Source organism: Chlorocebus sabaeus, chromosome 11 (assembly GCF_047675955.1).
Source record: "Chlorocebus sabaeus isolate Y175 chromosome 11, mChlSab1.0.hap1, whole genome shotgun sequence".
NCBI lineage: Eukaryota > Metazoa > Chordata > Mammalia > Primates > Cercopithecidae > Chlorocebus > Chlorocebus sabaeus.
This window is the reverse complement of record NC_132914.1, coordinates 34,792,857-34,809,358: the sequence shown is the minus strand read 5'-3', so window position 1 is coordinate 34,809,358 and position 16,502 is coordinate 34,792,857.

The following is a 16,502-nucleotide window of genomic DNA, read 5'->3' as shown; positions in this document are numbered from 1 at the left end:
TTGAGATAATGATGTGGTTCTTGTCTTTGGTTCTGTTTATATGCTGGATTATGTTTATTGATTTGCGAATGTTGAACCAGCCTTGCATCCCAGGGATGAAGCCCACTTGATCATGTTGGATAAGCTTTTTGATGTGTTGCTGAATCCGGTTTGCCAGTATTTTATTGAGGATTTTTGCATCGATGTTCATCAGGGATATTGGTCTAAAATTCTCTTTTTTTGTTGTGTCTCTGCCAGGCTTTGATATCAGGATGATGTTGGCCTCATAAAATGAGTTAGGGAGGATTCCCTCTTTTTCTATTGATTGGAATAGTTTCAGAAGGAATGGTACCAACTCCTCCTTGTACCTCTGGTAGAATTCAGCTGCGAATCCATCTGGTCCTGGACTTTTTTTGGTTGGTAGGCTATTAATTATTGCCTCAATTTCAGAGCCTGCTATTGGTCTATTCAGGGATTCACCTTCTTCCTTGTTTAGTCTTGGAAGAGTGTAAGTGTCCAGGAAATTATCCATTTCTTCTAGATTTTCCAGTTTATTTGCGTAGAGGTGTTTATAGTATTCTCTGATGGTAGTTTGTATTTCTGTGGGGTCGGTGGTGATATCCCCTTTATCATTTTTAATTGCGTCGATTTGATTCTTCTCTCTTTTCTTCTTTATTAGTCTTGCTAGTGGTCTGTCAATTTTGTTGATCTTTTCAAAAAACCAACTCCTGGATTCATTGATTTTTTGGAGGGTTTTTTGTGTCTCTATCTCCTTCAGTTCTGCTCTGATCTTAGTTATTTCTTACCTTCTGCTAGCTTTCGAATGTGTTTGCTCTTGCTTCTCTAGTTCTTTTAATTGCGATGTTAGAGTGTCAATTTTAGATCTTTCCTGCTTTCTCTTGTGGGCATTTAGTGCTATAAATTTCCCTCTACACACTGCTTTAAATGTGTCCCAGGGATTCTGCTATGTTGTATCTTTGTTCTCATTGGTTTCAAAGAACATCTTTATTTCTGCCTTCATTTCGTTATGTACCCAGTAGTCATTCAGGAGCAGGTTGTTCAGCTTCCATGTAGTTGAGCAGTTTTGATTGAGTTTCTTAGTCCTGAGTTCTAGTTTGATTGCACTGTGGTCTGAGAGACAGTTTGTTATAATTTCTGTTCTTGTACATTTGCTGAGGAGTGCTTTACTTCCAATTACGTGGTCAATTTTGGAGTAAGTACGATGTGGTGCTGAGAAGAATCTATATTCTGTTGATTTTGGGTGGAGAGTTCTATAGATGCCTATTAGGTCTGCTTGCTGCAGAGATGAGTTCAATTCCTGGATATCCTTGTTAACTTTCTGTCTCGATGATCTGTCTAATGTTGACAGTGGAGTGTTGAAGTCTCCCATTATTATTGTATGGGAGTCTAAGTCTCTTTGTAAGTCTCTAAGGACTTGCTTTATAAATCTGGGTGCTCCTGTATTGGGTGCATATATATTTAGGATAGTTAGCTCTTCCTGTTGAATTGATCCCTTTACCATTATGTAATGGCCTTCTTTGTCTCTTTTGATCTTTGATGGTTTAAAGTCTGTTTTATCAGAGACTAGTATTGCAACCCCCGCTTTTTTGTGTTCTCCATTTGCTTGGTACATCTTCCTCCATCCCTTTATTTTGAGCCTATGTATGTCTCTGCGTGTGAGATGGGTCTCCTGAATACAGCAGACTGATGGGTGTTGACTCTTTATCCAGTTTGCCAGTCTGTGTCTTTTAATTGGAGCATTTAGTCCATTTACATTTAAGGTTAAGATTGTTATGTGTGAACTTGATCCTGCCATGATGATATTAACTGGTTATTTTGCTCGTTAGTTGATGCAGTTTCTTCCTAGCCTTGATGGTCTTTACATTTTGGCATGTTTTTGCAATGGCTGGTACCGGTTGTTCCTTTCCATGTTTAGTGCTTCCTTCAGGGTCTCTTGTAAGGCAGGCCTAGTGGTGACAAAATCTCTAAGCATTTGCTTATCTGTAAAGGATTTTATTTCTCCTTCACTTATGAAACTTAGTTTGGCTGGATATAAAATTCTGGGTTGAAAATTCTTTTCTTTAAGAATGTTGAATATTGGCCCCCACTCTCTTCTGGCTTGGAGAGTTTCTGCCGAGAGATCTGCTGTTAGTCTGATGGGCTTCCCTTTGTGGGTAACCCGACCTTTCTCTCTGGCTGCCCTTAAGATTTTTTCCTTCATTTCAACTTTGGTGAATCTGGCAATTATGTGTCTTGGAGTTGCTCTTCTCGAGGAGTATCTTTGTGGCGTTCTCTGTATTTCCTGGATTTGAATGTTGGCCTGCCCTACTAGGTTGGGGAAGTTCTCCTGGATGATATCCTGAAGAGTGTTTTCCAACTTGGTTCCATTTTCCCCCTCACTTTCAGGCACCCCAATCAGACGTAGATTTGGTCTTTTTACATAATCCCATACTTCTTGCAGGCTTTGTTCATTTCTTTTTCTTCTTTTTTCTTTTGGTTTCTCTTCTCGCTTCATTTCATTCATTTGATCCTCAATTGCTGACATTCTTTCTTCCAGTTGATCGAGTCGGTTACTGAAGCTTGTGCATTTGTCACGTATTTCTCGTGTCATGGTTTTCATCTCTTTCATTTCGTTTATGACCTTCTCTGCATTAATTACTCTAGCCATCAATTCTTCCACTTTTTTTTTCAAGATTTTTAGTTTCTTTGCGCTGGGTACGTAATTCCTCCTTTAGCTCTGAGAAATTTGATGGACTGAAGCCTTCTTCTCTCATCTCGTCGAAGTCATTCTCCGTCCAGCTTTGATCCATTGCTGGCGATGAGCTGCGCTCCTTTGCCGGGGGAGATGCACTCTTATTTTTTGAATTTCCAGCTTTTCTGCCCTGCTTTTTCCCCATCTTTGTGGTTTTATCTGCCTCTGATCTTTGATGATGGTGATGTACTGATGGGGTTATGGTGTAGGTGTCCTTCCTGTTTGATAGTTTTCCTTCTAAGAGTCAGGACCCTCAGCTGTAGGTCTGTTGGAGATTGCTTGAGGTCCACTCCAGACCCTGTTTGCCTGGGTATCAGCAGCAGAGGCTGCAGAAGATAGAATATTTCTCAACAGTGAATGTACCTGTCTGATTCTTGCTTGGAAGCTTCCTCTCAGGGGTGTACTCCACCCTGTGAGGTGTGGGGTGTCAGACTGCCCCTAGTGGGGGATGTCTCCCAGTTAGGCTACTCAGGGGTCAGGGACCCACTTGAGCAGGGAGTCTGTCCCTTCTCAGATCTCAACCTCTGTGTTGGGAGATCCTCTGCTCTCTTCAAAGCTGTCAGACAGAGTCGTTTGCGTCTGCAGAGGTTTCTGCTTCGTTTGTTATTGTTTACTGTGCCCTGTCCCCAGAGGTGGAGTCTACAGAGACAAGCAGGTTTCCTTGAGCTGCTGTGAGCTCCACCCAGTTCGAGCTTCCCAGCAGCTTTGTTTACCTACTTAAGTCTCAGCAATGGCGGGCGCCCCTCCCACAGCCTCGCTGCTGCCTTGCCGGTAGATCTCAGACTGCTGTGCTAGCAATGAGGGAGGCTCCGTGGGTGTGGGACCCTCCCGGCCAGGTGTGGTATATGATCTCCTGGTGTGCCTGTTTGCTTAAAGCGCAGTATTGGGGTGGGAGTTACCCAATTTTCCAGGTGTTGTGTGTCTCAGTTCCCCTGGCTAGGAAAAGGGATTCCCTTCCCCCTTGCGCTTCCCAGGTGAGGCAATGCCTAGCCCTGCTTCAGCTCTCGCTGGTCGGGCTGCAGCAGCTGACCAGCACCGATCGTCTGGCACTCCCCAGTGAGATGAACCCAGTACCTCAGTTGAAAATGTAGAAATCACCGGTCTTTTGTGTCGCTTGCGCTGGGAGTTGGAGACTGGAGCTGTTCCTATTCGGCCATCTTGCTCCACCTCGGAAACCAGTACCTATATAATAAATGGTGCTGGGACAACAGGCTAGTCATATGCAGAAAGTCGAAACTGGACCCCTTCCTTACATCTTACACAAAAATTAACTCAAGATGGATTAAAGAATTAAATGTAAAACCCAAAACTATAAAAACCCTAGAACAAAATCTAGACAATACCATTCAGGACATAGGCATGGGCAAAGATTTTTTATAAAATTGCAAAAAGCAATTGCAACAAAAACAAAAATTGACAAATGGGATCTAATTAAAATAAACAGCTTCTTCACAGCAAAATAATCTATCATCAGAGTGAACAGACAGTGTACACAATGGGAGAAAATTTTTGCAATCTATCCACCTGACAAAGGTTTAATATCTACAATCTACAAGGAACTTAAGCAAATTTACAAGAAAAAAACAACCCCATTAAAAAGTGGGCAAGGGACACGAACAGACAGTTCTCAAAAGAAGACATTTATGTGGCCAACAAACGTATGAAAAAATGCTCAACATCACTGATCATTAGAGAAATGCAAATCAAAAGCATGATGAGCCATCTCATGCCAATCAGAATGGCAATTATTAAGAAGTCAAGAAACAACAGATGCTGGCAAAGTTGCAGAGAAATAGAAACACTTTTACAGTGTTGGTGGGAATGTAAATTAGTTCAACCATGGTTCTTAAAGAACCAGAAATACCATTTGACCCAGCAAGCCCATTACTGGGTATATATACCCAAAGGAATATAAATATATTATAAAGATACTTGCATGTGTATGTTCATTGCAGCACTATTCACAATAGCAAAGACATGGAATTAACCAAAATGCCCATCTACAATAGACTGGATAAAGAAAATGTGGTACATTTATACTATGGAATACTATGCAGCCATAAAAGAGAATGAGATCATGTCCTTTGCAGGAACATGGATGAAACTGGAAGCCATTATGCTCTGCAGACTAATACAGAAACAGAAAACCAAATACTGTATATTCTTATAAGTGGAAGCTGAACAATGAGAACTTGTGGACACAGGGAGGGGAACAACACACACCAGGGCTTGTTAAGGAAAAGCAGGGTGGATGAGAGCATCAGGAAAAATAGTTAATGCATTCTGGGCTTAATACCTAGGTGGTAGTTTGACAGGTGCAGCAAACCACCTTGGCACACATTTATCTATGTAACAAACCTGCACATTTTGCACGTGTATCCCAGAACTTAAATAAAATAAAAATAATTAACCTGTCATATTAAGTATGTGTGTTTATTTCCCTGTTAAAAGACAAGAACTCTCAGAATTTGTTTAAAAATATTCTAGCTATATATTATATGAAAGACGGACACCTAAAATAAATTGAAAGGAAAAGGTTTTACATAAAGGGATAGCAGAAGAAATAACAGGAAAAAAAGTTGATAAAAAGAGATTTAAGAATATTAATATAACAACAACAACAAAGAATATTAGGATGAAACAAAAGGAATTTCAAGGTTAAAAAAAAATTAAAAAGTCCCTAAAAAAAAGTGGTCTGTCTTCCTAAGATGGCTGAATAGGAACAGCTCCAGTCTGCAGCTCTCAATGAGATCAACGAAGAAGATGGGTGATGTCTGCATTTCCAATTTAGGTACATGGCTCATCTCTGGGATGAGATTGGGACTGGTTAGACAGCAAGTGTAGCCCACGGAGGGCAAGCTGAAGCAGGGTAGGGCATTGCCTCACCTGGGAAGAGCAAGGGGTCAGGGAACTCCCTCCCCAAGCCAAGGAAAGCCATGAGGGACTGTGCCATGAGGAATGGTGCACTCCAGCTCAGATATTATGCTTTTCCCATGGTTTTCACAACCCGCAGACCGGAAGATTCTCTCCTGTGCCTACACCACCAGGGCCCTGGGTTTCAAGCACAAAACTGGGTGGCTGTTTGGGTAGACGCCGAGCTAGCTGCAGGAGTTTGTTTGTTTGTTTGTTTGTTTTCATACCCTAGTGGTGCCTGGAATGCTAGTGAGACAGAAGTGTTCACATCCCTGGAAAGGGGGCTGAAGTCAGGGGGCCAAGTGGTCTAGCTCAGTGGATCCCACCCCCACAGAGCCCAGCAAGCTAAGATCCCCTGGCTTGAAATTCTTGCTGCCAATCCAGCAGTCTTAAGTCAAGTTGGGACACTCAAGTGTGGTGGGAAGAGAGGTGTCCACCATTACGGAGGCTTGAGTAGGTGATTTTCCTCTCACAGTGTAAAAAAAGGTGGAAATGGTATTGGAAAAACTGGCTAGACATATGCAGAAAACTGAAACTGGACCCCTTCCTTTCACCTTATACAAAAATTAACTCAAGATAGATTAAAGACTTAAATGTAAAACTTAATACCATAAAAACCCTAGAAGAAAACCTACGCAACACCATTCAGGACATAGGCATGGGCAAAGATTTCATGACTAAAATACCAAAAGCAATGGCAACAACAAAAGCCAAAATTGACAAATGGGATCTAATTAAACGAAAGAGCTTCTGTACAGCAAAAGAAACTATCATCAGAGTGAACAGGCAACCTACAGAATGGGACAAAAATTTTTGCAATCTCTCCATCTGACAAAGGGCTAATATCCAGAATCTACAAGGAACTTAAGCAAATTTAAAAGAAAAAAACAACCCCATCAAAAGGTGGGCAAAGGATATAAACAGACACTTCTCAAAAGAAGACATTTATGTGGCCAACAAACATGAAAAAAAAGCTCATCATCACTGGTCATTAGAGAAATGCAATTCAAAACTACGATGAAATACCATCTCATGTAAGTTAGAATGGTGATATTAAAAAATCAGGAAACAACTGATGCTGGAGAGGATGTGGAGAAATAGGAATGCTTTTACACTGTGGGTGGGAGTGTAAATTAGTTCAACCATTGTGGAAGACAGTGTGGCGATTCCTCAAGGATCTAGAACTAGAAATATCATTTGACCCAGCAATCCCATTACTGGGTATCTACCCATAAGAATTATAAATCATTCTACTATAAAGACACATACACACATATGTTTATTGCAGCACTGTTCACAATAGCAAAGACTTGGAACCAACCCAAATGCCCATCAGTGATAGACTAGATAAAGAAAATGTGGCACATATACACCATGGAATACTATAAAACCATAAAAATGGATGAGGTCATGTCGTTTGCAGGGACGTGGATTAAGCTGGAAACCATCATTCTCAGCAAAGTAATACAAGAACAGAAAACCAAATACTGCATGTTCTCACTCATAATTGGGAGTTGAACAATGAGAACACATGGACACTGGGAGGGGAACATAACACACTGGGGCCTGTCAGGAGGTTGGGGACTAGGGAAGGGTTAGCAGGAGAAATATTTAATGTAGATGACGGGTTGATGGGTGCAGCAAACCACTATGGCACGTGTATACCTATGTAACAAACCTGCATGTTCTGCCCATGTACTCCAGATCTTAAAGTATTTTTTTTTTAAAAAGTTAACAACAACAACAACAACAAAAGACCAAATGGATTCACAACTGATGTCTACCAGACATGCAAAAAAGAGTTGGTAACAATCCTGTTGACACTATTCCAAATGAAAGAGAAAGAGGGAATCCTCCCCAAACAATTTTATGAAGCCAATATCACCCCAGTACCAAAACGAAGTGTTTTACACCAGCCTGAGCAACATAGGAAGACCCCACCTCCACAAATAAATAAATAATAAATAAATAGCCAGGTATGGTGGTCCACGCTTGTGGTCCCAGGTACTCTGGAGGCTGAGGCAGGAGGATTGATTGAGGCTGAAGTGAGCTGTGATCAGGCCACTGCACTGTAGCCTGGGAGACAGAGTGAGATTGGGTAGCAAACAAATAAACAAACAAAGGAAAAAAAGAAAAGGTGCTCAGTATCATTGATCATCAGATAAATGCAAATGAAAACTAAAATGAAATATGATCTCACTCCAGTTAAAATGGCATTTTTCCCAAAAAACAGGCAATAACAAATACTGGTGAGAATGTAGAGAAAGGGGATCCTTGTAAACTGTTGGTAGAAATGTAAATTAGTACAACCACTATGGAGAGCAGTTTGGAAGTTCCTCATAAAACCAGAAGTAGAGCTACCATATGATCCAGCAATCCTGCTGCTGGGTATATATCCAAAAGAAGGGAAATCGACATATTGAAGTGATATCAGAACTCCCATGTTTATTGCAGCACTGTTCACAATAGCCAATATTTGGAAGCAACCTAAGTGTCCATCAACAGATGAATGGATTAAAAAATGGATATTGCATATAGACAATAAAGTACTATTCCGCCTTGAAAGAAAGAAAAATGAGAGTCTGTCATTTGCAACAAAATGGATGGAACTGGAGACCATTATGTTAAGCAAAATAAGTCAGGCACAAAAAAGACAAGCTACACATATTCTCACTTACTTGTGTGAAGTAAAAATTACAACAAATGAACTCATGGAGATAAGAGTGGCTGGGAAGAGTAGTGGGGGTTGGGAGGAAGTTGGAATGCTTAATGGGTACAAATAAATAGAAGAATGAACAAAACCTACCGTTTGATAGTACAACAGGGTGACTATAGTAAATAATAATTTAATTATACATTTTTAAATAACTAAAAGTAAAAAAATTACATTAAATCAAATGACTAAAGGTATAATCGAATTGCCTGTAACATAAAGGATAAATGCTTGAAGTGAGGAATACCTTATTTACCCTAAAGTGATTATTATGCATTGAATGTCTGTATCAAAATATCTCATATATTCCCAAGGTATATACACCTACTATATACTCACTAAAATTAAAAATAATTAAAAAATAAAAGAAATAACCATGTAGTTGATATTTAATACAGTTGTCTTTCTAGAAAACTAAGGAGAACCAACTAAAGATATCATTAAAATATTAATATGAAAATGTTAAGTGAAAACTTTCTAAAAATCAGTATTTGTATTATATGCCAACTGAAGCAAACTAAAAGCCAAAACAGAAAACAAAATATTCCATTATTTGTAATCACAAAATATTAATTATCTAGGAATTGACTCATAAGAAATATGTGGGACCTATTTGAATAAAGTAAAAATCTTTACCATTTTTTTAAAAACTTGATTTCCTGGATTCAAGAACTTACTACTGTAAATATTTTATTTCTTCTCAAACTAATTTGGTTGGTTTACTATAATTACAACCATGATCTCAACGACTTTATTTTTGCAACTTAATGTGTTATAAGGTTTATCTGAAAAAATAAGTTTGTGATAATAACAAAATGATTTCTATCAGGAAGAGAGATGTTAAGGGTCACTAAAACATAAAACATATTATACAATTGTAATATTTTAAATAGTATATTCCTGTGGTGATATTAGAAAATTGTATCAATGGGCCAAATTGGAAAGCCCTCCAAAATTCTAGAATGTAAGAGGTTTTACATTCTTATTTGGTTAACATGCCATTGCAAATGCATAAAGGTAATTAAATAAATGGTAATAGTGAACTTAATTAATTTATTAAAACTAAGAAAAACAAATCAACATTGTAGTATGTATTATTATTTTATTAAATGCTAACTGAAGATGTTAATAGATAAACTAAAACAAAATGCTTTTTTATTATATAGACTTGTTACCACATACCAGGGAAAACTTGCGCCCACTGTCTGTTATTGTCAATGAAGTTTCATTGGACATAGCCACGTCCATTAATGTCTGTATCGTCCATGATCGCTCTTGCACTAGAATGGCAGCACTGAAGATTTGTGAAACAACTTGCCTGGCCCACAAAGCCTAAAATACTTACTATCTGTTCCCTTACAGAAAAGCTTGTCAACTCTTTGTCTATGTTTTTTGAAAGAGCTATTTTAGATTTCCTTAGATATAAGACTTTTAATTTGTAAATTTTTTTTCTGTAAATATGAAAATATAGTATAAATGTAATAAATTATTTATTACATGAATAAAACTTCTTGCCATTTAAAATATAGCTCTTTGACCAGGCACAGTGGCTCATGCCTGTAATCCCAGCACTTTGGGAGGCCAAGGCGGGTGGATCATTTGAGGTCAGGAGTTTGAGACCAGTCTGGCCAACATGGTGAAACCTGTTCTCTACTAAAAATACAAAAATTAGCCAGGAATGGTGGTGGACGCCTGTAATTCCAGCTACTCAGGAGGCTGAGGTGGGAGAATCACTTGAACCCTTGGAGGCAGAGGTTGCAGTAAGTCGAGATGGCGCCACTGCACTCCAGCATGGGTAACAAAGCAAGACTGTCTCAAAAAACAAACAAACAAAAACAAAAAATGAGTAAAGTATAGCTCTTCAAGTTTCCTTTTTCACTCAGGGTTGTTCATATCTGTTTTTGTTTTGTTTTGTTTTGTTTTGTTCTCATAATAGTGTCCTCTGTTCATCTAGAACTTCAGTAATATGGCATTTCTTAAAATATGTCCTATTTCTTCTAGTATCTTCTTCCAAGATTCTGATACCCACTCCCCAAGATTAAAGTTGACACTGTCTTGATCTTACCAGATAGAATCAGGTGAGGACTGTGCCCAACAGTGATGGTAAGACCCCTTTGGTTCTATGAGGAATTCTGCTTTCAGAGATACTAAAATGTGAAAAATGAATGTTTTAGCAATAATGAAATAAAGTTGACTCTTTCTTCACACTATCTGAGAATAAATTCTAGGTGGAAAAAAAAGTTAAGCATAATAATGAAGTTCAAAAGAATCAGAGGAAACAAAAGTGAGTATGTACATAATCTGGTAGTGAGGGGAGACTTTTCTAAAAATAATAGCATTAGAAGAAACCATAATGCAAAACATTGATATACTTACTTGTACTGTGATCTCCGGCAGGAACCTATCTCTGTGCCTCACTTTCCCTATCCTTAAGATGAGAACAACAATATTATCTACCTCACAGGGCTACTTTGAGTCTTAAGTGAGTTGATAAATCAAGCACTTAGAATATTATTTGGTATATATATAGTAAGGGCTATATAAATTTGAGCTTTCATTGTTTGACAAAAAAAAAAAAAGAAGACTGATGTCTATAAAAAATATGACCATATATATTTCTGTTGTGTATAGATTTTCTCCCATAAGTATATAATGTTGACTTTGCCCCAGATGAAGATGTCTTCACTCTTTGGGTATAATCGTGTTTTAAATACATGAATTAGATATTTCATAACTGAAAGAGACATTGACTGGTCAGATTTTAACATGCCATATCAATCTTTATTAAGTTAAAATTCCAACCTCTTAGATATTCCTACATTTCTTTGATGTTCACTTGAGTGCAACATTTTCTGCATCCGTATTTCTTACTCATATTGAGAGTGACTGACAGTTAAAGGGAGATGTGGAATCCTGTGTGGGTCTGTGTTATATGCGTATGTGTGTACACATGTGGGTATATGCAGCAGCCTATAACTAAGCTGTTTCTCATGCAACTGGAGACGTTGCCTTAATCCCTTTCTTAGACATTTCACAGAGTGGGAAGGCAGGGGTTGTGACTGATAATCCACTCACAGCTTTCACAGAGATTAGTTCCATTATATTATGCAAAGTTCCTATCTAGGCAATCCTATTAGAAGGTAAACAAATCCTCTCTCTGAACAAATCTTCTCTATAAATAGATCTAAACAACTGAATGGAATTTGCATATTTTACTCATGTTCTCTCAGTGCAAGCATGCAAATAAGTTAACATAGGGAAGAGTACTTTTTGGCAAACCTTACCTAGAGACAATTATTGCAATATAATATTCTCTATTCCAATGAGTAAGGGAAAATGTTCATGTTCTGACATCAAGAGACTTTCAGTCCTCATAGGGGTTTCTGTAAGAATCTACCCTGGCACAATGCATTAATTTTTTTAAAAACCCTATGTAAGATTAAAAGACAAATTATAAGTTGGGAAAAATGTTTAAAATATGTGTGGTGGATAATACCTTTTCTTTATACAAAAAGATATAATAAAAATGAAACAATGAACACCACATTTAGGACAAGATGAGCACATAAAACAAGAATGTTTGGGGGAAAAAAGAAAAACAAACAATCAATAAATTATTTGAAAATATGTGTAACCACCCTAGTGGTCAGATAAATGCAGTTTAAAATGTGATACTATGTTTCCCCTGTCATACTTGTAAATATTAACAATAATAGCGACTCCCAATATAGCAATGAATTCTTTAAAACATAGTTTCATACACTGTTATTGGTATAACTATTCTTTAAGGCTTCTTCTTGTATCTGCCAAATGCTTTAAAATGTGAGTATACTTTGATCAAATTATTCTATATATAAAATATACCTTTGAAAAATAACAGGAAAATTGAGCAATATACAGGAAAAATTTATTTCATCATTATCTAAACAGTTGAATTATTGGAGATAACCTAAATTATCTCAAATAAGAAGCTGTTAAAATTTGTTACATATTCTGAGTGCTTTGTTTCTTTTTTTCTCAGGGGTCTGGGGATGGATTTGGGTAAAGTCAGAGTAATCAAGCATAACTGCCTATATACCTTAAATCACATTTATCACACCATTATAATTATATCTCTCAGTCTGGCCCAAGCTGTTAGACTTCTTTCTCAAGGTAATTTCTCTGACTTAGGGGTTGTCCCTGTCTCCAAGTTGCTTCCTTAAATTATTTATTTATTTATTTATTTATTTATTTATTTATTTATTTGTGTCTATAAGGTCACACACAGAGCTGCACATAATCTCTTTGGCTAAACTTAAGTATCTGTAAACGCAAGAAGTGAATACTAATGCTGTAACTGGGCATGAACATTGAGAGTGTACCCTAATAACCACACAGAATTATTTGGCAAAGAAAAGAAGACTAATTTGTTCAAGAAATTATGAAAACCACTCACCATGTAATAGCTGACCAATAAGCTAACTGAATAGAGACTTCATCATCATTGTCAAATTATCAAAATCCAAGGACAAAGTGAAAACTTTAAAGTACTGAGAGAACAATAATGTATCACATACAAAAGATCCTCAAAAAGATTAAAAGCTGACTTCTCATCAGGAACCAGGGTGCTCAGAAGGCAGTGGAATTTATTTAAAGTGTTGAAAGAAAAGGGTTGTCAACTAAGAATTCTAAATCCAGCAAAACTATAATTGTAAAATGAAGGCAAAATTAAGATGTTTCTGGATAAATAAAAACTGGACAACGTATCACTAACAGATGTGCCCTAAAAGAAAGTAAAAGAAAAACACCAAGACTGAAATGAAGGGACATTAGACAGTAACTTGAATCCACAAAAAGAAATAAAGAGCATCAGTAATGATAATTATCAAGGTAAATATAAAGATACAATCAACATTTTTTTTCTTGTAGCTCTTCTGATTTAAAAGAAAACTGTACAAAGCAAAACATATAAAACTATGTGGTTAGGCTTCTAATGTATAAAAGTCTAGTTTGTTTTGCAATAATCTCACAAAGGTGAAAAAAAATGAAGCTATTGAACAAAACTTCTGTATGCTACTTAAATTAAGTGTTAATCCTAATGAGGTTGATTGACTTTAAGATGCTAATTGTATATACTCAGAAATATATAGTAAAAGAACAGCAAGAAAAGTAAAATGATACAGTAGAAAATTATCTATTTAACACAGAGGAAGGCAGTGTTGGAAGAATAGAGGGAAAAATTAGGACAGATAGAAACAAAAAGCAAAATGGTAGAAATCCTACCCTACTGCTGATTACATTTAATAAAATTGAATTAAGCATTTCAATAACAATGTAAAGGTTGGCAGAATGAATTAACAAAACCCACAATCTAACTATATCCTGTCTAAAAGAGACATGCTTAAAGGCAAATACTGAAATATATTAAAAATAAAAAGATAAAAAAATATATATACTACACAAACACTTATAAAAGAGGAGTAGCTATTCTAACATAAGACAAAATAGAATTTAACACAAAAGTTAATAGAGACAAAGAACATTTTATAATGATAAAAGTACAAATACATCATGAAAGTATAACAACTATAAACATGTATGCACTGAGCAATGAAGCTCCAAAATTACATGAAACTAAAATGGACAGAATTTAAGCAGGGGAAAAGACAATCCAATAATAAGAGTTTGAGACTTCAATACTCCACTTTCAATAATGAGTATAAAAGTAAGCATAAGACCTACAGAAAAATATAATACTTGAATAACACTTAAGTCAACTAGATCTATAGAGTACTACTCCCATAACAAAGAAATACACATTTTTCTTAAGCAAACATAGAACATTCTCCAGGATAGATTATATGTTAGTCCATAAAGCAAGCCTTGATAATTTAAAAAGGCTGAAATCATACAACGTATGTTATTTGATCACAATATAATTACATTAGAAATCAACAATAAACATTTCTAAATAAGCAATGGATCAAAATATAATGAGGGAAACTAGAAACTACTTTGAGATTAATGAAAACAAAATTACAACATACCAAAACATGGAGTGCAGGTAAAGCTGTGCTTAGAGGAAGATTTATAGCTATAAGCACTGATATTTTAAACAATGCAAATCTCAACTCAATAACCTAACTTAATACTTTATACAACTAATAACATAATATGTACATATCATAGATGCACATATGTATGTGTGTGTATGACATGTACATATACTCTCTAACTTTCTGTCTTTCCTTTGCCCTTCTTTCCCATCTCTCTCTCTTTCTCTGCCTTCTATCTGTCTATCTATGTATCTATCTATCTATCTATCTATCTATCTATCTATCTATCTATCTATCTATTAATATCTATCTATCAAGTCTTTGCTTGTGCTGGGAACTGTTCTAGGCACTATAGATGTAAAGAAATTCATGTGCACCTCCCAAGTAGCTTATGTTCCAGTGAGTAAAGTTCCACTAGGTATCTGGGACCTGAGCAAAATAAGGAATGTTACTTTTCATTTTTCAATGTCTCTAAATACTCTGTGACATGTAAGATAAACCTTGGACTTTGTAAAGTAGTTAGGTTGTTTGTGTCTGTGTCCAGATGATATATAAAGACCATTACTTCATCCCAACCCTAGCAAATCTTCTCTGATTCAGTTAAAATTCTTAAATGTAAATAACAAATTGTTCTACAATAAAAGTAGGATATAAATAATTTGCTGAAATTTGGCAGGGGAAATTGAGAAAGAAGAATTTTAAGGCAGAAAAAGTCATAAAAACACAAAATCATATAATATATTCTGGAAATATCACATAGTCCAGTTTTGCTGGTACAAAGTAAAGGTGAAGGGGAGCACTATTGTTCAGGATTTAAAGTCTAATTGGAACAGGAAAATGACATTTTGTGAACATGGATGAAGAGAACGAACCTAGCCCCTTGCCTGCTGAATGTGTTGGAGCATGGAGTGATTAGCAGGATTATCATTTTTCAGCTCTTGCAATACTTCAAGCAGGTAAGGTAAGATGGGGAAGGGAACAAAGGTAAAGTCTAAGTGGAGAGAGAGGACCATTGAAAGGAAGAACACAAAGATGACTCTATGGTCACATTAATAGTACATTACAGAACTTTCTCTCACAATCAAAAGAGTCTTCTTGACTAGATTAGTAATAACTCCCTTGATTCAAAGGAGTGATACTTATCTAAACTAACAAAAGCTCTAAACAGAAATTTACTATCTAAGAACAAAGAGGTGTCTCCTCATATAGTCCAAGGACAGTGATACAAAAATGGGTTGAACCTTGAACCTAGAACACCATGATGCACCATTTTTTAAATTACTTTAACTTTTGCAATTCCATAAGTTGGCTTTATTCTCTTTCCATTTCTCTCTCTGTAGAATATTTCTCTCTCTTTTTCTCATAAAACAACAATGTAATAAAAAATACAAAGGCCTTTGATAGATCCTGAATTTACAAGTTCAGGGGAGTTGAGTAATCCTAAACTCTGCTAATCCAATATTCTCAAAGCCCACCACTAGACAAATCAAATTTCACAAGTCACTCTCAAGTTAAAAAGCATGATTCTCAGAAATTTCTCCAAAAAAAACCAAAGGAATTTATTCAAAGATCACTGTGATCTCAGGACACAATTCATGCTGTCTAATATTTTACTATAAACACAATCTGTGCTCTTTGAGTTACTCAAATATTTGTTTCCATGGTGTAGTAAACGCATCATGTTAACTCATGAAATCAAAATTTGTAATAAAAAAACTGTCTTTACTTTTTCAATTTTAATTCTCTTAACATTTACTTCTGAATCCTCTTAGAGTGTGATAGATACTATAAGAATCTGATTAACGCTGAAATTAATACAATCATTACTTTCTGACTTTTGCATGTTTGCACACCTTTTAGTATATCCAAGTTATATTTTTAACAATAACATTACATTTTTCCCCACATTCAGTTGGTTATCATTTATTTTTGTAGTCATTTATCATCCCTTGGCCTTTTCTCATGTTTCAAATATCTTCCTTCAACTTGTGTTTATGGTTTTGTCTTGTTTTTGCCATCAAAATATTTTATTTAATTGCGACAGATCTATTTCCTAATATATTATACCAATAGGTTAATTTAAATTATGTTCTCGTTTGCTTGGAGTCTA